The sequence below is a fragment of the Symsagittifera roscoffensis genome, chromosome 5, assembly GCF_963678635.1.
Source record: "Symsagittifera roscoffensis chromosome 5, txSymRosc1.1, whole genome shotgun sequence".
In the NCBI taxonomy this organism is placed as follows: Eukaryota; Metazoa; Xenacoelomorpha; order Acoela; family Convolutidae; genus Symsagittifera; species Symsagittifera roscoffensis.
The window spans coordinates 20080650-20102726 of NC_087066.1; positions in this window are offsets into that span (position 1 = coordinate 20080650).

The window sequence follows — 22077 nt, forward strand, 5'->3', positions numbered from 1 at the left end:
CATGCTCCATAGCCCTTAAAAGGCAGTCAGGGCCTCGCCATGATAAGAGCAGTCTTGTTCTAATTTAAAGCAAAGTCTTACAAACGATTTGCTAAATTTGCTCACATATGCTCATCAACTTCAGAAAAAGAGTAGCAACAACGGATAAACAGACAAAAATCATATTACCTGCCACGTGAACTGACAAAAAAGCAACATACATTACAAGCGAAAATGCAAATTGGTTCATTTTTGTAGGCAGTTAAAATACTTTTTAAAAATCAAGTTAAAGATTGCTAATTTTTTCAAAAAACAGCAGCTGCTTAGCTCTATATCAAAACATATAAATGGTCGCATTTTCAATCTCGAATTGTAGGTTTATTCCTATTAACTAATTAGCAGCTTCTGGGTCCAAAGCATGTGATTTTTGGCTGATTTTCTTTCGTTTTTTTTGGTCCAAGCCTTAAATGGTAACATGAATTTTTCACGTAAGAGAAAGCTATAGCTGCATTAAAATTATTTTGATTTCACCATATTGCAGCCTTAGGCGTGGCGAATTTCAATAAAATATGCCGCTACGTTTAGTACTGTGAGCAAAATTCAGAACGCTTTTTTCATTTCAATCCGCACCTGTTAATTTCTCGGCTAAAAACATGTTTGTGGTTTTTGTGGCCTCAAAAAAAACTCTTCCCAGACATTTAAAAAACGAAGAAAGGAGAAATACTGTCAAAACTGGATCATACGTTTAATAGATTTTTGATGTGTAGTAAGAAGTCTTTGCAAAAACAAACAATTATATCATCAAAACAATAGAGAGCAAACTTCTGGTCAAAATTGTTTAAGAGTTTATGCTCGAGGTGGCTCACCCATAGAGTAAATTCAGATAAGATACACCGTCTGTTTGTCACGGTTTTTTTTCGGCCGGTTAGATTCGTACAATTTCACGATTCGTAAGTCTAATACCGATCTTAATCTTACTGTTACATCTCCTTGTCTCAATAGATCTAGTGTATACTGATATTTGCGAAGTTAGATATCAGGAACTATTCTGAGAGGAGCCACTGTTTGCTATGTTATGTTAGTTCTAGTCTGGCTAAAACTATAAAAACTTTCATCCTTACAAGTTTTTGTAAGTAGTAGTTATGGGCCATGATAAAGAAAAGAAGAGAAACAGTTGCTCGTTCTTCAGAAGTGGCTCTCGTGTATCCAGATCGTCGTTGAGTGATCTTGCTGAGTGGTCATGTTAGAATTTCTGATTTATACAATGATGTGATGATTTCGTTAAATTGGAGCTAGACTACGTGCATTCTCAACTTTTTATCGAATAGCTAGATAGCGTTTAACTTCTCTGTGTGAAGCGCCAAGTGACTAGGATTCGTATGTGAGTTCAACATCGAGTTAGCCGTAGTTCTTCAAATCCTGTGAGGGTTGTAACTACGGAAAGAAACCAAAAGATTAGCCTTTCCAGAGTCGGAATGTCATCTAAATTTCATTTCGCTTTGCTGTTCGTTCTTTTTTACTTTAAGAATTCTTTTATCAATGTATTTTTATATCTGCATCTTGTTAGTGAGATCAGTTTAAGTTATGAACTCTATTGGTTGTAGTCGCAAAAGCGTTTTTTTAATTTCGGTTTTTATAAAGAGCCGCTCACTTTGGAGCTACTCTAACCAAAAATAGGAGTGCGCGTGGGCGTTGAGGCCGGCTAAATAGCACGCTCAGGACGTCCGTAACTGGTGGGTTAAGCCAGTTGCGGGAGAATAAATTTACCGTCTCTCTGAGCAGAGTCTCTTTTTGTGTTCAACTTTATGATCTTTTCTATCGGGTTTTTTTCTCTTTTGTTCTTTGCTTTTGTCTTTTTATCAAAAACAGATGTTTAAGTTTTGTTGTGCTGTTTTGATATTTTGGTGTTTGAAGTGGTTAGTCTGCGTTTAATTTGGTTTGGGTACCGTGAGACTTTCTCATACATGTGGTTCTTTTTGTGGCCTTTTTCAAGCTGTGTTGTTTACTTAAAGCTTATTTATAATTCCTTACAACCGGATTAAAGAAAAGTTTGGAACGCGTGAGAGAAAGTTTATTTTGTTTTCAGTTAGTTGGTGAAACTAAAATTTTATTTATTTAGCTACTATACCTGGGCGAGTTACTCGATTTTGGTGGGAAGAATGCATAAAAAGTGGGCGAGTGACTTGAGAGAATTCAAATTTGATAAAGAAAAGCACACTTTAAAAGGTTAGTTACCTTAATTTTATTTCATCAATAATTTACTTCCTCGCAAGTTGAATTTAGAGCGTTATTGTTAATTTATTGCCTTGGTATCAATTTGACTTCAGTGATATAGTTTATGGTACATAGTTAATTTAAAATAGGAAAAGTCTGAATGGAGTTTGATTTATATTCTCTTTTTATTTATTTTTCTTTTAGATGATTTGGCATGACTGATGAAATCTGAAAGGAAAAGGTAAACGGTGAGTAGTTTTTTATTGGTGAGTGGGTTTTTATTGGGTTAGTGTGAAAATGAATTCTTATTTACAAAGATTCTGGGTCGGAAAAACTCGATGGTGAATTTTTAACCTGACAAACCCTGGTTAAAACTTCGTATTAAGTTAAAAAATTTATAATTAAGTTTAATGTTTTGGATACTTTCTAACAGTGCTCTTTTGATGGGTTGTATATAATCGTCAGGAATCTTCGACTGGGAAGGTGTTATTTAAGGGCTAGAAGATGTACATTTGACAATCAGGGTTGTAACTACTGAGGATGCCGTGTAAGTTGTAGGATTTCATACAATATATAAAATTGAGGACGCAAGGAAATGAACATGAAGCAATGATGTGGGTTGCGTGATGGTGAACTTTGGAGAAAATGTCGTTGGATGAATCGATAATAAGCGTAAGTGTGTGTTACTTTAGTTTTAAAGAGAACCCATGTAAACAGTGAATATCTCTTTCTTTTGGTATAAAGAAATTAACTGTAAGTGCAAAGAGATCAAACTTACTGAAGAATGGTTCGTAAGCTTTAGTGTTTGTTAGTGCGTGGTCTATGATATGGTCGAATTTTTCATTAGTAATATCAAGATGGAAAAGTTGCTGATTTGATGAAAAACTTTTCGGTTAGTTGTGCGTTGATATTAGGGTCAATGTCATATGGTGAAACTTCGTTATGTGTGAGAACAGTATGATGGTAATGGTTAAAAGGGTATCTGTTAGCTTTTTGTGCAATGAATCTTATTAGTGTTTTGTAAATCCAAAATTTGTAAATTGATTAAGGTGAAGCGCGTTTGTTAATTGGTGAATGATAGAGTCAGAAAGTTCGTTGTCGTCGGGATGCTTTCTAAGGGGTACCTTTGTGAGTTACATCGAGATGGAAAAAAAGGTTGATATGACGAAAAATTTTTCGATTAGTTGTGCGTTGATATTAGGGTCAATGTCATATGGTGAAACTTCGATTTGTGTGATAACTGTATGATTGTTATTGTTAATAGGGTATCTGTTAGCCTATCGGGCAATGAATCTACTTAATGCTTTGTAAACCCAATATTTGTAAATTGATTAAGGTGAAGCGCGTTTGTTAATTGGTGAATGATAGAGTCACAAAGTTCGTTGTCGTCGGGATTTTTTCTAAGGGGTACCTTTGTGGCTTACTAAAGTGATAAAAGGAAATCCATGAAAGTGTGGTGTGTAAGGAATGTTCATATACATATTGTGATCGTTGGGCTGCGGTCTCGTTGTAATAGATTTGTTGGGGAAAAAGCAAGATTATGTAATAAAAACTCAGGTGTATTTTTATGATGTGGCTGTTGGGAATGAAGTCGGGATGTTTGTGGGCTGCTAATGAGAAATTGTGTATTAGCATAAGGATGTTTTCGTTTCATGAAAACTCTGTGTGCACGCGTGGGGGCAATGTGGACAGAAACGATAGAGGATTCAGAGATAGATGCGGAGTGGTTCAGTTGATGGATTGTTAATGAGTTATTTGTGTTATGAATTTGTTGCAGGTGAATAACAAATTCATCTAAATTATGCTCTACTTGGTCGTCTGTGATTTGGCTGGTTGCATCGGGTGCCTTGCTGGAGAGAGAAGAAAAGATAGGGATAGCGCCAGTATGCGAGGAAGGTAAAAGAGAGAATTCAACAGAAGTAGTTGTTGGAATTATGAGTTGTAAAGGTGGTTGGGAAAAATCAGTGGGACTGGGTTCAGAGTCGAGGATTTCATCGGGAGTTTCAACTTCGGATTTAATAAATTTAGATATGGCATTAAAAACCGTTTGATTAGAGTCATCTGAGTCCATGCATGGTGAGTTCGAAGAAAACTGGGTAAGGAGGAAGAGGTAAGGTCTCAAATTGTAATGAAGAAATTGTGGCATTGGAGATTGGATGCTTAGGAAATGGAACGGTTGAGGCATCCAGCTTGGCGGCTCATCGTGGGCTAAAAGATGATTGTTATGAGAATGAAAACTTAATTTGTGCGGTTGTTCGACATTTTGATCATATGTGTCGTCGATACAGGGTTGTTGGGATGTGATATGAGATATGGGGCTGCGTTGCAAGTTCTTAAAATGTAGTATCTGTTCTTTAGTCGAAAATGTATTTCTATAACTTCGTGGGTTTAATGAAAGAGGATGTTTATTCTGTATATTGCGTGAATGTGATGGTGCTGTAGGTGTAGCATTTGTTTTGTCTTGTGGCGTTCCGTATGTGTTTGGCTTTGAAAATAATTTTTGATTTCATTCGCTAAATTGTTCGTCAAGATGTGGAAAAAATTCCAAAAAATCCTGCGAATAAAATGCGTCAGTTAACTTGTGTAGGTATTGATTATAGACTATTCAATGGTCTGACTGGTGTATGTATTGATTGTAGATTATTTTAATAGTTAGAACAGGAATCCTTTAAAATTTGATATTGCGTATATTATATTCAATCTTTATATTAGATATATTCATTAGTAGATATATTCATCTTTATAGTAGATATATTCATTAGTAGATCTTTATAGTTATATTCAAGATATAGTAGGGCCATTCTTGAAATGCAAGGAGTTTTTTTCTATACTTAAGAAATTAAAAATATTGATTGGTGATATATCTTGGGCGACATTTTTTTCCATTTAGTTATTAATAATCTTTAATGTCTTTAAGATATCCACTGTAGTCTTGTCGATAGAAGTCTAAAAATTCTGCTGTTTCAGCGGGACTATATTAGGTTTTGATTGATTGATTGTCTCTAATTTGTATATATTTTTGTGAGAAATTCTTGAAACTGTTGTTTTCGAGTGTGGTGTTGTATATCTGGTTTGGAGTAAAAATTTTTTTGAATTTAAATCTATGTTTGAATTACGAGCGGTTGCGCGTATGTTTTCGGGTGAGAATTTCTTTAAAGGTGGCATTAAGTTAGGATATAGAGTTAGAAGGTAGTTTTTTATCTCCGTTTGGGTTAAGCTGTACTACCTTGTGGCTATTTTCAGATCCGAATGGTACAGTTGTATCTCAAAAATGTGTTCAGCGTGATGGGGTGTCTACAAAACGTACGTTGTCTTTATAAAGTACAGGTAAGCGTTGTTTGAATCTTTTGTGTTCAAAGACATAAGGCGGTGAAACATTTGTTAGTGCATGTCTAAGACCAAAATTTTTTTCGATCGTAATCAATGAAACTAGAGCGGCCGCCTGACAAGAATTATCCTGCGTTAGGTATTTTTAGTACTGCAATAGCGAGAGATTGTAGTATTTGTGTTTGTTCTAATTCAAATAAATGATGTAGTGTTTCTAATTCAAAAAGTGACCTTCCTTGAAACATTCAGTTTTTTGTGTAATCTAGTTTCAAATCGAGTTGAATGTCATAATGAATTGCGCCGAAATTCGGGTTATTTATGACTGATAGCTCTTGTGATGTTGTTGTTTCTGGGCGAACTTGTCCTCAAAAGTTACCAATTTTAGAAGAGAGTGTTACCACGATATAAAAATTTTCGTCTTCTCTCTTTCTAATTGAGTCGGCCATGTTTAGAATTAGTTTGCCTGTTTTCATGTTAAAAAGTTTTTCGTATTTGACAAGAGTTTCTGTGTATTGATTTCGGACAAGTGATTTTGGGGTATTTGCATGCTAATTCAGTTTCAGGGTAAATTTGGAAACGTGTTTATTTGTTTTCTATACCATGCTTGTTTTTATGTTGTTTTCGGTTTGATCTTGTTCGTCAAGGTTTGTTTTATTAAAGCGTATGGATTCAATATAGTATTTTTTGTGAAATTTTATTAAACTTGCTTGAATGTTAGCAACTTGAAATGTGGTACATGTGTCTTCAGGAAACCAATCTATAGTTGCCAACGTTCGTGTAGTGGGATTGCAAAATCCTTGATCATTTTTACAGGGTAAGCAAAAGCCATGATATATTATAGTAGCATCTTTTAAATCTCGGGTTAATTGTACTTTTTTTAATTGAATTTTCATATCAAAAATTTTTATTTCTTGGTAACCTGAATTTTTTGTGTCAGCCTTACAAATTTGACGGAATTTTTAATCCAATTTGAGGTGTTCAATTTTAATCATGTAAATCATAAGTTAAACGTCAGTGTGCGCCATGATAAGGGAAATTATTGCCTAGTTGGGTCTGACTTTGGTGGTGCCCCAATTGTGCTCCAAAAAGTGGTGCCCCAAAAAGTTTACTATTTTCCAATTTTCGTTTTTTTGCAACTTTTTTCAAGCATTTGAGTTCATATATACAATCTTCAGGGTCGAGATATAATAGTATTTTGATAATAAATCGGTAAAAAGATTCATGATGGAGTCTGTTTTTGTTTCCATTTGAAAGTTTTTAACAAAAAACATTGTACTTTTTTTCAGAGGGTTTTCCTGTAATTTTATAAACTGTTAGAGTTGTAGCTCAGACTTTAGAAAAAATTTTAGCTACTATAGTCGTTGATTCGATATCTTGTGGTTTAGAGTCACAATGTAAGACCTGGTGATTATATAGTGTTACAGTGTTTTTCGTTGGTGATCTTCACACTCATAAAGTGTAACAAGGAGTTCTTGTGGTCCTGTTCGGGGGGAAGGTTTTTTGATTGTTGTATACAAGAGTTACCAAATCAAAAGGGTTTTTACCGAAAATTTTTAAAAAAGATACATGTGTACGATGGTCCTGAAAAGGGATGATAAAATGTTATGTAAGCTATTGTCTTTTTTGTATATCTTTAGTAATTATACATGAGTTCTGTTGTGATTAATGGAGGTAGTAAAGATTGAGCGGTGGTGGCTGTTGGTGGCAATGGCAATGGGTGGTGTACTAAATTGTTTAGTTTTGTTTTTATTTCAAATTTAAGAGTTAAATTTTGTTGTGAAAAAATTAAGTTATTATGTTCTTGAATGTCCTTATGAATATCGTGTTTGTATTTTAGTCTGTTTAGTGCCTCATAAGGGCGACGATTACTATCAAGGTGGGTTTATTGCTACAAAGGAGTTCTAATTTGAAAGTAGAGTTGTACTTGTACCTTATAGTTCACGGTATCTTTCGTCTATGTGACTCGGAAACTTATGGTGAAATGTAGTTAATGTTGTATGACCGGTGACTGAAGGTTTTAGCAATCGCCCAGACGTTACACAGTGATGGAGCATAGAAAAATTACCTATTGACGACTGGCTGATGTCGCACACCCTAATCCTACTCGTTTTTAACCGTCTTGACCTAGCCAGTTTTTTTCTGCTTTGTTAAGGGCTAAGAAATAAGTTACCATTTTTAGGCCATCAGCCAAACGATTTTTGATCAGTTTTCATTTATATGCAAAAATAACCACTTAGCTGGGTCTTGGCTAGCTAGAAAACTACAATTTAAAATGTTTTTAGTGACCATTTTATTCTAAATCCATTCGAGGTGGATTGACTCTGTTCTCCTTTCTAACTACTCAGGCTCTGAATTACTAAACATTATTGGAGTAAATTAAAAACGTTCAGGGAATTACAGCGTTTAAAATATACCGTTAAAGTCTCTCACAGTATCTGGGGGGCACCGGGTTTCTCATGCCGTACTCTCCTCGAGATAGCGTCGTTATATCTCAAATTTCGTTCGTGGGAGGTTTCGGATCTGTCCCGAATGTCTCACTGGACATTCCGTTCACATGATCTTCTTCAAATAAACACCTTATCGTGCCTTGATGTCATGATAAAAAGTTTCATTTTTCTTCTATTTTTTCGACTTGCCGTTCGTGATGTTTTCGGTTGTATGTTATTTCGTCTGATTTTGGTCAAACTGGCTGTTTTTCGTATTTTTCAGAAATGTTCTAGTTCGAATCGAAATATTGTAAACTTTAAAAACTTGAACATTCTGAGACTCTTTTTCATCAGAATCAAAGGTACTTACGCCTTTAACGTTTTTTTTGACGTACACCGGCAGGTTCGACTGGGCTAATCCGGGGTAAGGACACATGCTCCCCGGACAGTCCAGTTAATGTCCTCATTGAACTCATGAATCCAGGCTATCTTCAAGTGGTGATCCAGTGTTCTATGATGAACTTACAAATCGCATCAGAAACTGAAATTTACCAACGTTACCTCAACTCACCGCGTGTACTACTAATGGCATAGTACTACATCTCGCTTCACTGCCTTCTAACATGTTTACAAAAAATGCACCATGAGGAGTGTCCTAGATAAAATTTTTTTCTGACTGCTTACGTCTTTTCTTCATAATATTTCTTTTCGCTCTTGCTTGTTTAAAAAAAGTCTAGACATGGCACGGCCGTTGAAATTAATTGAGAGTTACCCAAAAAGTATAATCGATTGTTTATGCTGTTGCCCTAAATATTAAGTTTAGGAAACTCTGTGGCTAGGAAAGGTAGTGAGGTCTCAAAACCCTACCAGGTGGCCACAAATTGGAGATGTGTCCTATATAGATTAAAAACTTCAGTCAGGTTTAAAAAGCTTAACATACTCACCTGAGGCCTGCATAAAAAAGTAACAATTAACTAAATTTTTCGATTTGCAGATCAACAATCTCAGATAACAATTTATAACAGTTTCAATATCTGGTCTGACCAGACTTAAGCAAAACAAAAAATTTGAAGGTTTTAATAATCAGTCTTCGTTGACTTGGTTAGGTTTTCACACACTATGAAAATTGAGTTTTTTTATTCCTCCCCACTTTTGTTTCGGTTTCGTCTCGCCTTTAACTCCCATTCAACTCCTTCTTGTTCTTGTTCACCCATTTTACTATATTCCAGCACCTTCTGCAGCATATCAACAGAACTTCGGCCTGCCCCAAGTTTCTTGTTCCAGCAGTCTCTGCATACAGCAGAGCAGGAGATTTACGCTCACCTTTTGCTCACGATTCCGGCAGAAACTGTTGGGCAAGCACATGCTTACGTTCTGCTCCAGGTCAGCTCGTAAGACCTCCATGTTCTCGTTTTCAGTCACAGAAGACATTACAGTCATCCAATTCACAGCTGTTGTGACGGCGTTTCTATGCGTCAGGAGCGCTCTCTTATAGGCACCCGGTTCTAATTTCAGCTGAAAAGGTTTATAGGACTATGTGTTTCGGGACATATGACGCGTCGCGCGTTCACATACCCATGACGACATCACCGCACGGAACCAAGGCATCATCTCTGTCTTGCCCATATTCCTTTGATTGTTTTGGGTATCCTCAGGACTTTGCAGGTGCTCTTGAACAGATCCAGTTTTCTGCTGGCACTTATTTTGCTCAGTTGCTCAGGAGTCGGTACTGCAGCTCCTGTTCGTTCTTCCCTGCATTAGCTTCAAGCCACTTCTCTGATAGCTTGCCATTGACCACTAATAGTGACAAAATTTGGGCCTGCTCGGGTAGTCCTATGGAAAATAGCTCTCCAGCATCCCACATTAACTCTAATTTTGCTCTGTTGGGCTACCAAAACGTCTGCGCCAGCCAGTGACACGGGTACTCCACATGCGTCAACAAGAAGTTGCTCCAGGTTCGAATACTCGGTGCTATCAGCAGTGGCTTTTTTCTATCATCAACTGATGCAATTCGTACTTCTCGTCAATCGTGTAGTAATCGATCGCCATCATTCCACTCGCTTTCTTGTTCTGAAAATCACTGAGGTTTCCATCGCAAAATTTCACGAACCTTTGTCCTACTATCTTTTCTAATTCGTCTCTAGATCTCTCCGGAACTGCCCGAAGGATCTTATTCAGTATTTCATGGGATTTTTCAGACATCTTCGACAATCGCACGCACTTGGGAACCGAAAAAAGCTGATCAATCAAACGATGTTGCGTTCTGGCATCCACTACCACTACCATGTGTGTCGGATACTTGTTGTTGCAGTATGGTGCCGAAATGGATCCCACTAGATACTTTGAACCAAGTGTCTTGTGATGTCCCTGGCTATGTTTCAGGTTCATTTCATTCTCGAGAGCTTCTCGTCATCTTTCAATTTTCTGTTCGGTCTCCAATGACCCCGGAAACACTTCCACGCTCAAGACGGTCCTTAACTCATGAGCCCTCTCGAGCTGTTCCGGTAATTTTATGGATTTTGTCACATTTCCTCTTCCATTCATTACGCTCGTTCGCCTTCTCCTTGTCTTCGTTGAGCTTTGCTCACAACTCTTGCCAGTCTTTAATTCTCTTCTCGAGTTTTTCGCCGGTTTCCGCCGTCTGTACCTCAATTCGTTCATTTTTACCTTCTTTTTTGTGGAGCAACATTTGTTGAATCCGCAGAATACGAAGGGCCCGGTACATTGCGTGATCTCTTCGATCCGAAGAGAGACTGTGCGGACAAGTTGGTTCGGACTGGCACAGACATTTCCCTAAACCTGTGATACCTATGTTCGCCCAATCCTGACCAGACATCTCCTCACGTCGCTATCGCATGAGCCTGTTTCTGCTCCTCTCGGCGGTGCCTGACTTGTCGGAAGCTAAGATCATCAGTCCAAAGTTACAATCTATCAAACCTTGATATATATTGTCCAGAGCCGTTCATAGACTCAATGAGATAAAGTCTATTAGATCATCCGTGTCGTTCATTCTCTTTCGTATGTATTTGTCTCTTCAACTTCAATTTCAATTTCAATAAACAAATATCCCTTCAACCACAATCTAAAAGATAAGTGACAACTTAAAACCACTAAAGAAGCTATTTTATCTCCAAGTTAAAACATCATTCATATCTTTTAAAAGCAGTCAATTGAAATTTTTTTAAAAAAATTTATTTTATATTTATCACCGGGGTTGATCGTCCCTCTCCATTTATGACAACGTGAAATGATAAGATGCTGTCACCATTCACACCTGGATTAGTCCAGGTCACAATTAAATAACTATCACATATTCAAACACAAATTATTAATATCAGACATCAACACTACTATACAAAATAAGAAAATCAATATGTATCCTAAAACCTGAATCCTATTATTTTAAAAAGTAATTCTAGTAGAAAACTCTTAATCCTAACAAAAGAATTCTTAACCTTAATCATAGCGTTAGCATATGCTCAGTTTTCACTTCTTATGCAAGTAGACTGCTATGTCCGCTTACGAAAAAATCACATGCACTAGAGCATTTAGCTCTCTTCGATGTAGTTTTCCCCTGTTGGGATCATATACTGGTGGTCACTCACCTCTCAACCAAGTGAAACAGTGAAATCAGTGAAAGAGTGAAACAGTGAAATCCCTGAGTGAAACAGTATCATCATTAAACTTTCGGGATTCATGTCTTGCCCATTTCCCCGGTATTTGTGGTGCAACAGGGTGCAGCGCTATCATCTCTCCTACACCAGGCCTCTGTTTCCATCAAAACTCGATGTTCTTATGCTTTCTTTGAAGTCGGTCGCTAGTGCTGTTTTAAATCTTACATCCGCAGTTATCGCTGTAGCGCACATGCACTTCGTGAGTACAATATCACTGTCTGTCACAACAATCATGTTCGAGTAGTAATTTGGTAGTTCAAAATATGACTCAAAATTTTGTCCAAAAGGCGATTTTCTAGGTTTTCCTCTCTCCTTTTCCAGTTCCCCTGTCTGCCTTGCCAATTTTAAGTTTTTGATCAAAAGAAGGAAATAGACCAGGATCGAGAAGATGGAGGTTGGATTCGGGACCACACAAGGGGCTATCTGGAGCGATCCAGTTTGGCTCACTGTTTTTGTCGTGACTGATGTATTTGATGCTGGTCTGATCGACATTCTGAATCATCAGGAATGTCTCTTTTGCATCTGCAGGTAGGTCATGGAGCCATTCGATCACTCGCAAACTTGTCAACTCGCAAAATGCAACTGATGCATTTGTTCCACCTCAGATTCGAACTCCATTTCCGGTTCCGATCGACCGTCGATTGAGGCTGTTTTTGTATCATGGAGTAGGTCGATGTCCTGCGAGACCACTATATCATTCAAACCCACCACTGAGTCCGTCGCGTCGTCTAGTACAATTCTGTCTACGACATAATCCTCACCGTACGGGTTGCATTTCTTCTTATACCTTCCCCTCTTGCTATGTCGCGTCTCCATGGTCAAGGGAAAATCAGGTTCTACTTCTTTGTCGACTTCGGTCTGCTCTGGGTTGTTCCAGTCCTCCTCGACATAAGGTAGGGTTTCGTCATTGATCTCTATTCGCTCAGTTAATTCCAAGTCCAATGGCAGATCACAGTATTCCACCACCCTCATTTCTGTCGTTCTTGTCACGTGTGCCTGTCTCGTTCACTTCAAAGGCGCGATCCGCTATCAAGTAGTCATCCTCATGCATGTCAGCTGGGATGCACCAGTCTTCCAATGAGGCATTTTTCTCGTAATGAGCTGCAGTTCAGTGCTCAATCCATGAAACGACCACTTTGGTGCACTTCAGTTATTTGAAATGGCTATTTCTTCAGCAAATTTTTGGTTCCCTTTGGAGGAGCAACCTCCTGAAAGACCCAGACATAGTATCCCACCGAGTAAGCTTTGGCAACATCCGAATCTTCTCTTCTGCCTACTTTAGGCCTTCTGCTTTCTTGTCACATCACTTACACACGTTTACGGTACTGTTTTCCTTCCCTCGTAAATGATAAATGGACGCTACAAAGAGGTTAAATTCGTGGCCTGTCATCATCATATGTGGGTCGACTCTCGTAGTTGAGTGTTCAGTACTATTGTACGCGTCCATCACCTGCGGCAAGTGCTTATCCCAGTCGTCCAGGTATCGTGAGCAATAAACCCTCAGCATGGAAACTAGTGTGCGATTTTGCCGCTCCACCAGGTCATTCGTCTGAGGGTGATAAGTGGTCGAGTGGGCCTGCGCCACTTGCGTCCTTTTCGAGATGAGATCACCGACGAATGCTTCTCATTGTCTGACTGGAATATTATCGGGCAGCCGTGTCTAGCAATCCAGACATTTATTAATTGATCACAGGTCTCATCCGCTGATGCTCTCAAGCATGGAATTGCCTCTGAGTGTTTTGATAAATGATCGATCATTGCCCGCTTTTGATTGTAGCGCGTGGCCGTCATGCAGATGTTCTGATGATCGATTTGCCCAACCTCATTGAATTTTGAAGATTCTATCGATTGCAGGAAAAATACCAGCTTTCTGGGGTCCTTGCCGACATGACAAGCATGCAAAAATCTATTCTTCAAGACAGGCCATTCAATCCGCTTCTTTATTCGGTTATATATTTTGTCGACACTTTGATGGCCCATCTGGTCGTGTGAGCGAAACAATAACTCAGTTTGGTACAGCTGTGGTAGTATTAACGAATTTTATTTGTACAAGACTTTGTATTCTTCTTTACGCTTGCAGGCCACAATCCCGTCTTTGTTCAAGTATAAAAAAAATCGCTTCTCTCGATGTGAAATTGGTTCAGGCTCTTGAGACTATCCTCTTCAGATCTTTTTTTGTCGGGTGCTCCATTTTCTATCATCTCTTTAATATTCTCGTCGTCCTCTCACTTCGCTGAGCCCTCGAAAGATGCAACAGTCGGTATCTGGCTTTCAAATATGTCTTTATCACATTCAATTGTCCGCTAACTATTTCCGGAGCGTGGGCATCGTCCATCAGTTTAGCACACCATATACTTTTCAAAGGTGTCGCATCTTGATCCAAGGGATCCAAATTGGTACGATGGCCACATCCTGCGGAAGTAATCTAATCGGACGCTTCGACACTGCCATTAACTCAAATTTGTCTGCCGTTCACTGTCCAACCCGTGCTGCTTCCAATCCACTAGTAAGGAATGAATCGCTTTCTCCGACATGTCTGAAACAAAAGTAAACTCAGACACGTTCCCTCAGGATTGAGACTTCGAACCATCACTCGAGCAAAGTCGCTTTCAGACTTTTTCTTCTTGTTTCTCAACTCCCCGGACAAACTTCTGTCCCTTGGTCGTCCTGGCATCGACTCCCCGGACAAAGCATCCTGGCCGAGCCCAATTGAGCCCGACTCCACGGACATTCCCGCATCTCGATTGAATTCCTGAGTTTACTCCCCGGAAAATGTCCTATCTCCGGAGGAACAAAGGAACAATCCGAGCACGGCTCGTACTCATTTTTTGAATCAAAGGCCTGAACCCTCCTTGACACACTGGATTTCAGTTCAACACTGACTCCCTAAGTGAGCTGAGGGCTGCTCAGTTGTTGGCGTTCAACGTATGGTGTTCTCAAAAGGACATTCACCAGCTGCTTCACTATTGATTGGGTATCCCGTTGAACATCTCGACTCCGAACCGCTACCAGGCCCTTCTCTGTTTTTTTTTCTGTGATTGTCAGCCTCTGCATAGTTTCCATCCATTCAGGATCCTTTCAACTTGTCTGTCAAGCAGATCTCGGAGCTTTTGCATGACCTCCGATGCTACGCTCACCGTTTTTTTTTCAGCAGAGATATACTATTGATCATTAGACTGGTAAGTTCTTGTTGTACCAGTTTGGAGCGCACTAACAAGTCCAATGGAACCGGATCAACCTTTGCCAACACAATCATCTCGGCAGCTCTTTCAGTAGGAATTTCGGGGTGTCCTAGTATTGGATTCCCCGACTTGTCAAGCCATCTGGTGAGTGGAAGCTTGTCATAGGTGTCTTTGTCCAGAAAAGAAAAACCATCCTTAATCTCTGCCTGGTCCAATCTCTCATGAAACTCCGTCTTTTTACTTAGGTTGTCGGTATTCTTGTGTTTGTCACATGTTCGGTGCTCTATAATCATATGGTAGCCATCCATGCGTACAATCCAGCGACCGATATAGCTCTGATCCGACGAATAAGTTTTCAGCCAAGCGAGAGCTCGATTGTCTAAGCGCAACCTAAAGGGAGCACTCCCTAAGTAGGCAGTAGGCTCTATACTTCTTCACAAAAGTGATTACAGAGAACATCTCCGCTTTCGGTGCAAAATATTCATCTCGGTGTCGCTTAGAACTTTGCTCCCATTAGCTATGGTTTGGAGAAAATCTTCTCAATCCACTCTTGTTCTTGCTGGAGTACACCCGAGATAGCGACTACAGATGCGAGTAGTAGAAGAGTGAGCAAGAGTGGGTGGGGGGGGGGGGGTGTCGATGGGGGAGGTGTAATAACTCTATACCCAGCTATGTTTTAACATTGGGTATAGAGTCTAAAAATTTATTAGGATATGGAATACCAATGGTAAGGTTTCATGGTTTGTGTGATGGTAAGATAATGGTAAGAAAAACTGTTTTTTTTTGGATTTTGTGTGGAAATGTCTATTTTTTTAGCAAAAATTTCAGCGCTCGTTATCTAACGGTTAAATTTTACTAACTAATTACGTGTAGGTTGTGGAATTAAAGTTATGTAATTAGTTTTTGTGATACATGGTAAGTCACTGGTAAGAGTTTTTGGGCAAAAAATTGATATTTTTTATTTTTTTAAAAAAAAAAAATTCAATTTTTAGATTTTCTTGTTTTTTGAAACATCTACTCAAACCAATGCTAAAACCTACTGAAACTTCGATAGAAGACAATTTATTGAGAGAAAAAAATTAAATTACAGAGAAATCTTAAAAATCATTGCATCGTATTTGAGTTTTACCGCAACTTTATGATAAAACACAAACAAAAAACTGCTTCGTACAAAAAATTAATACCTTCCATAACGTGTTATAAATTTATTAAATTGCATGAGTTCTTATAAGTTCAATGGTTTTGCATGAAATCCATCAGTTTTCAATAGCTTCGTCCTTTTTTTGTCTGTTTATAAATGGCCACCATTTGATTTATAGTTCTGAATCCTCTGATTGTAGATGTGAGATTAACTGCTTTATCGAGAACTCTCCTGAACTTTGCCATGGGTTCATCTCCAGAATCTTCTAGAACTCGTTCCTTCAAACCTTTGCTGCTGAATTTGAACTTGTCTGACTTGTTGTCATAGCAGCAATAAGTTTTGCTACACAAACATTGCATTTCTGTGCACCTAAATTCTTCTTTTAAAAGCCCCGACTCCCGCTTATCATGCTTTTTATGGATAATGCAACACGTTTGAGGGAAGAAATTAGATTTTGCATCGGCTTTGGAAGACTCTCTGCAGTAATTTTACCTCATTTTATACCAAACGTCTTTTTTTTCTGGTTGGATACAGTCGTATAAGTTTTCTTCAGCAAGTGCCAAGTAAAGTGAGTCTGTATCCATCTCCGACTCTTCAAATTTATTTAAATCACAGAATTTAATAACATCGCCTCATACAAGTCTTTTTCAACTGTATTTAGTCTTTTGAACAACGGCTCATTGATTGCTTTATGAGTTTTTTTTTCATCGTTCAGATATTTTGTGATTGTATGCCTGGATCTATCCATGATCTGATATCCATCGGAGGAATTGCCTAAGATCTTCATAGTTTCTGCTACAACACCTGACAAAGGGTTCTCATCTTCCTCTCTTCTCGCATTAACCACTGATTGAACGAAAATTATGAAACATTCTTTTGGAGTATACTGAACCAAACGGTAAATTTTGGTGCACTGCAAGCCAAGCTCCAAATAAAAGTTGAACAGATGAGTTATAACTGTTCCATTTTCTAGCTTGAAACTGGATATCAGCATTCTCTGAGGATGTTTTAACATTTCATTCTCGATTGCATATTTCTTCATGTAGTCTCCAATATCGTTTTTTCCAACCACTGTGTTTTTGAAAATTGGAGGAAAGTTGGCAAATTCTGATTTTAGCTGATTTGGAACAACTAAATTGCATAGAACCGAGCCCAAAAAGTGATCCATCTTTTATTTTGGTTAGATGGGAGTCGGTAGAAAGAAATCGTTTATAGGAAAGTGGGCTGTGACGTGATTTTTGATCTTGTCAATGGTTTTGAAAGTTTCCCACCAGTCACATTCCCACATTTCTTCAACTTGGTATCCTTTCTCTTTTATGTATTCCCGTCTCATGTTATCCATCTCTCTCTTCTTATTACCTTGTTCAATATCCTGATCTGTTAAGGAGGGATGAGCTTCTTGACAAGAACAGAAGTTGTAGTAACATCCTGTTGCTTCGAACACTGTCTTACAGTGATCACAATTACCGTCCACAATGAAACAGTCAATTTTCTTCTGTTTTCCAGATGAAAAAAGCTCTCCATTTTGTATTCTGGTCTTGTTTCCTGGTAGAAAGACATGACCATATTCTCAAAGTTGCAAGTTCCGGTATGTCTACTCTTGAATTTCTGCATATCAGTGCCAAACTTCCATCTCGTGTACAGTCCTCTTGGCATATTTTGACACATTGAGAAAGGGTAAAGCTGGCTTGCATCAATTCCAACGATCGATTTACAAACATTCGATGAGTTTTTGATAAATGTTTCATCAACTACAGCTTTTCGAGTAAAAACAATGGAAGGTCCACCAGTCATGTCTTCTCCAATTTTTTCACACAAATCTTTATCACTTTCAGGGCTAAAACTTGTAATTTATAGATTTGTGTATACATATGTTTGCTTGATTTGGAAGTGAACATTCAAATTTCAACATACCAATTCCTTTGTTATGATAAAACTGAATCATTTTTTGCATTGCTTCCAGGGTTGGAACCAGATCTTTGTTATTGCACTACTTCAAAAAATCTTTGAACACTGTCATTCCGTTTTTATTCCAAGTTTCTTGTGATTAATTGTAAGTTTACAATCCAGATGGAGGAACAGTCTTGATCTGAAACTTTTTTAGTGCTTGTTGTTTGTCAAGCCCTTTGTTTCTTAGCTTCTCATAATCAACGAAGTATGTATCTAGAGGATTATTGTTTCTATGCTCACGGTGTCAATCGGGAAATCAAATTTGTCTGGGTTATCAAACCACTCATAGGGAAAGAATTTTTTCGTTTCGCTAGCTTTATAGGCTTTGAAAAAAGAGTCCAGAGTTGTTGCTCCACCCAAAAATTTCATTATGTCAAGAAGTTGTACATCTCCAATCTTGAAAGATATAAAATCATTTGCTTTTTTAATGACTGAGGTTTCTCGTTCTTGATCGCAAATAAAATAAGGGATTAGGTAGGACTTGATCAATTTTAAATCATATCTACCGCTGTTAAATCCAAAAACAGGTAAATTATTTAGATAACTCTCCAGATGTTGTTTCAAGCCAATGATTTGACTTTTGTGAATTCTCAAATATTGTGCTCACATGTCTGCTTCTTGCGAATCTTCAATGCATTCATCTTTGTACTCGAATTGGTTACTTAAATAATTTTTACCTCGTTCGTTTAGCTGATCAAAGATCGTTTACAATCTTTCCTTGACAGCTAATAAAACATTTTGGAATTTTGTTCTCATCTCCAGCCTAATTTTCTCAGCCAACAGCTCAAGGTTACTTACAAAGTCAATTCTCAAGTCCTGTGGATCCATATTGTACAAAAAGATGGGTTCATCAATCAGATTTGATGATAAGAGACTGAATTTGGAACATGTTTTCCAATCCAGGTTGTAGCTTGTGTTTCTTTTATTTCCTCTGTAGGAACACAAACCGACTCAAATCGAAAATTGCTAGGTTAATAAAAAAAATTGTTATCTTCAGAAACTGGAATATTGAATCCTTCTAGTTTTTCAAACAAGGTTTCTCAAAGCTTATACACGTTCTTTGGGTAAATATGTCGAACTCGATCTCTACAAATCATAAGATGTCTGTTTAGGTTGTTTGATCTGTTGAAAAAACAGTCTTAGCTGGGACATCGAAAGTAATTGAAGAAAGAATCAATATCGTTTGTTTGAATGATTTGATTGTTACATCTCAGTAATTTGACTGTTTTATCAAGTATTCCAATACTTCGTCGAGCTAGTTCTTCTACATATTCACCTTCTTCGATATCGAATAAGTATATAAAGATTTTTTTTGTACAATTTCCTGAATAACAGGTAAATCTTCTACTGAAACTCCCCGAAAATTTTTGGGATCATAACCAGACTTTTTTATGATTTCTGTAAATTATCTAGAAGTGTGAGAGTCGAGATCATTGTGTTCGTTCATGTACATTGCCAATGCGCGGAAAAGACACAAATGATCTTTGCATGCTTCCTTGTTTTTGTTAGATAAAAGACAGTTCATTTGCGTATGTCGTAGTAAAGGTTCGGGTAAGACAGAATCTGGACATCCCATTGGGATGTTTGTCAGCAAAGCAGCAAAAATTGTAACATTTGTGATCAATTTGAGTCTCCATTTTGTGTTCTGACGTTCTTGGGTACGTTGCTTCAAAATATCAAGTTTTTCCCACTTTTCCTTGAATTGATATCAAATCTGCTTTACTACATAGCAAATCGGATTTTTCAAGCAAAGAATTGTTTTCATGGAGGTAAAAAAATCGGTATTCACCAGTTTCAATATTTCGAAGAACAAAACCCAGAGCAATGTTGATTTCAACGCCAGAATCCAGCTTGTTGAAGACTTCATCAAATTTTTCATTAATTTTTTTTAGTAGGTAACTTGGACATTTGGAAGTTAAATACCTTATGTCTACCATTTTCCATCTCCGTATCCACCAGAAAATGTTTACAAGCATTAATTTTCTCCTTCCCTTTTTTAACAATCTTCCCCGTTTTCCTCTACAATCTTGCTCAAGCCCGCTATAGTATCACTGGGTTTCCGTTGTTTTGCTCCATGTTCCTTTCTCCGATGTTGTTGGAGAGAGGAGTATCTTGGGAAATCTTGTTTGCAAGAAGGAAAAATTTTCGACTGCTTCAAAGTTGAAGGTGCATGTTTCTTTGCCTTAGAATAGTTCATTTCTTGTTGATTGTAAGTGGAATATTCACAATCAGGACAAGAAATAACTCCTTTAGCACATCTTTTTTGATGTCGAACTGCTTTCTGGCGAAAAAACACAGTCTCCACACTTTACATCCTCGTTTTGGTTAAGTACAGGCATTATCTAAAAAACTTGCGACTTCAGAAATGTTCCAAAATTAAAAGTTTAAAGTACCAATTGAATGAAAATACTTACTTTTTTCTTTTCGCGAAGTAACAAATTGTAATGTTTGAAGTGAAAATCAACTAATTGTTTCTGATTGGCAAACAAAATGAATGATTCAACCCAATAAATTAAGTATATTTATACTAACAATGACATGATTGCCTATGCAAATATCCTTTTATGGTAATGACGTCATTCTTTGAAAAGAATTGACGTCACCAACCACACAATTTTTCTTTTATGGTAATGACGTCATCGCTTACGTCATTTCTTCGAAAATTCTAGAATTTTCCAGAAAAATTTTCAACCAATCAGAACTAAACAGTTTCTAGACACAACTTTGAAACAAAAAATATTCATTTTTGAAAAATGTCAATTAAAAAACATTTTGGTTTCCACAAGAAAAAAAAAACAAAATATTCCGTGTGATTTCCTTATTGATGAAATAGATGTAAATTCTTTCTTTTTTCACAATTTTTTGGTTGTTTATGTTGTCCAAAATAGAGTTTTCCGAATAAGTAAAGGGCTTTTTAGGGAAACCTACTCTATCGAAGAGTTTGCTTTTGATCCACATATTGCGTATCAAAGCTATAAGCTTACTGCTGAGTTATACCTGACTAGAAAATTTTTTTAAATATTTTAGAAAGTTTGAAGGGAATGAAAAATTGTCCGACAATATTTCAAAGATTCTTTTTATTTACTACCCAACTTCCAAATTTGTCAAAACTCCCCAGCAAAGTTCTTTATTCCTCCATTTCTTTAAAGAATTTCAAAGTTCAGAATCTTGCATGATCAGGTTCAGAATCAGATTTCCACAGATTTGCTTTGAAAAATTCATCAACTTTGAGTTATCCTCTCAAATCTACATCAAAATAAAAGAACTTGACTATCTATTCAAAAATCAGCAATTTCTCATCAACTAAATACAAAAAACTTAATTAACTAGATGAGAAGACTTGCAGAGATGCTCTTTTTATTAATTTTTCCCCTATCGTTACTTATATCGGCAATATTTCTTATTTTTACAGCAAACAAAATTATTTTTTTGCGATTGCTCTTGTGTCATTTTTTAATTTGGAAGATTTAAGTCCTTAAAAGGTAATCTTTTGTCTGATTGGATACGACAACTAGAACAAAAATGAACATTTTTGTGTTTGGAAACGACAATGATTAAAAGTACCCAAAATGGAGCTTTGTTTCCGATTGGACATGATTTTTCTACAAGATATCCATAAAAGGAAAATAGAAACCGATCGGACACGACTACAATCCAAATAAAAAAAATCCATTCTGATTGGTTAAACCCATAGATTCGAGTTGAAGGTACCCCTCTCTTAAGCAAAAATTATTTTTTTTTCAACTTAACTACCGTCAACTACCTCCTCTCTCAGCTCTAAATACTTCAACTTCAACTTAACTTCCGTCAACTAACTCCCTCTCAACTTTAAATTTTGTTTTTAATCTGAATTTTTTACTTATTCAGCTTCCCTCGCAACTTATTGCTCAAAATGATCTTATGTTCTCGGTAGAATTTTCGGCTGATTTAGTACAAGTCCAAGGGTGAGAAACAGTTGGTGGAGTTTTTCTGGCACGAATGGACATCCAAATACAAGTCTGGCACATGGTGGAGGTGACGCGCAGGGATTTCAACGAACACCATATAACGCAAGTACCCATGACAGATAACCAACTTGGAGAAATGCAATTGCTGAGCATGTGGGAATGAACTACCCGGAAACTCCTGACTCTAGATATGTGGCTCAACCATTCGACGATTTCCTCTTTTCTTGGGAAGAGGGA